This window comes from Lithobates pipiens, unplaced genomic scaffold (assembly GCF_037356315.1).
Source record: "Lithobates pipiens isolate NorthernLeopardFrog02 unplaced genomic scaffold, aLitPip1_a1.2 Scaffold_28, whole genome shotgun sequence".
Classification (NCBI taxonomy): Eukaryota; Metazoa; Chordata; class Amphibia; order Anura; family Ranidae; genus Lithobates; species Lithobates pipiens.
In genome coordinates, this window is record NW_027507789.1 from 81,500,840 (window position 1) to 81,501,877 (window position 1,038).

At 49.4% G+C, this 1,038-nt stretch overlaps 1 pseudogene; it reads right to left on the reverse strand.

The window, feature by feature from the left end:
- Window positions 1-660: 660 nt before the first annotated feature.
- On the reverse strand, window positions 661-779 carry LOC143937097 (5S ribosomal RNA; annotated as a pseudogene).
- Window positions 780-1,038: the final 259 nt, after the last annotated feature.

Below are 1,038 nucleotides of genomic sequence, written 5' to 3' on the forward strand. Positions count from 1 at the left end.
TAAAAAGAAGCCTACCGCACCTAGTATTTCCAGGCGGTCTCCCATCCAGGTATTAACAAGGCGCGACCCTTTCTAGCCTCTGAGATCAGCAGAGATTGGGCGCTTTCAGGGGGATGTGCCCATAGGCAATCTCTTTGGGCACTCTCATCCCTCTTGAAAAATGCCAAGATAGTCACCCTGGGAAACAAGCGAAAAAAAACAGGTCAACGCCAACAACATAAAAAGAAGAATACGGCACCTGGTATTCCAAGGCCGTCTCCCATTCAAGTACTAACTAGGCCCAACCCTTCTTAGCCTCTGAGATCAGAAGAGATAGGGTGCTTTCAGGGTGATGTGGCTGTAAGCGATCTCTTTAGGCACTCTCAACCCTCTTGACAAATGCCAAGATGATCCCTTTGGGAAACAAGCGAAAAAAACAGGTCAACACCAACAACATAAAAAGAAGCCTGCGGCATCTGGAAAACCCAGGCGGTCTCCCATCCAGGTACAAACCAGGCCCAACCCTGCTTAGCCTCTGAGACCAAACGAGATTGGGCGCTTTCAGGGTGTTGTGCCCATAGGCAATTTCTTTGTGCACTCTCAACCCTCTTGACACATGCCAAGATGGTCACCTTGGGAAACAAGGGAAAAAAAACAGGTCAACGCGACAACATAATGAGAAGCCTACGGCACCTGGTATTCCCAAGCTTTCTCCCATCCAGGTACTAACCAGGCCCATCGCTGCTTAGCCTCCGAGATCAGATGAGATTAGGCTCTTTCAGGGTGATTTGGCTGTAGGCACTCTCTTTGGGCACTCTGAAGCCTCTTGACAAAGGCCAAGATGGTCACCTTGGGAAACAAGCTAAAAAAAACAGGTCAAAGCCAACAACATAAAAAGAAGCCTATGGCATCCAGTATTCCCAGGCGATCTCCCAATCAAGACACTAACCAGACCAGATCCTTCTATGGCACCTGGTCTTCCCAGGCAGTCTCCCATCCAGGTACTAACCAGGCCTGACGCTGCTTAGCCTCTGAAATCAGACGAGATCGGGTGCTTTC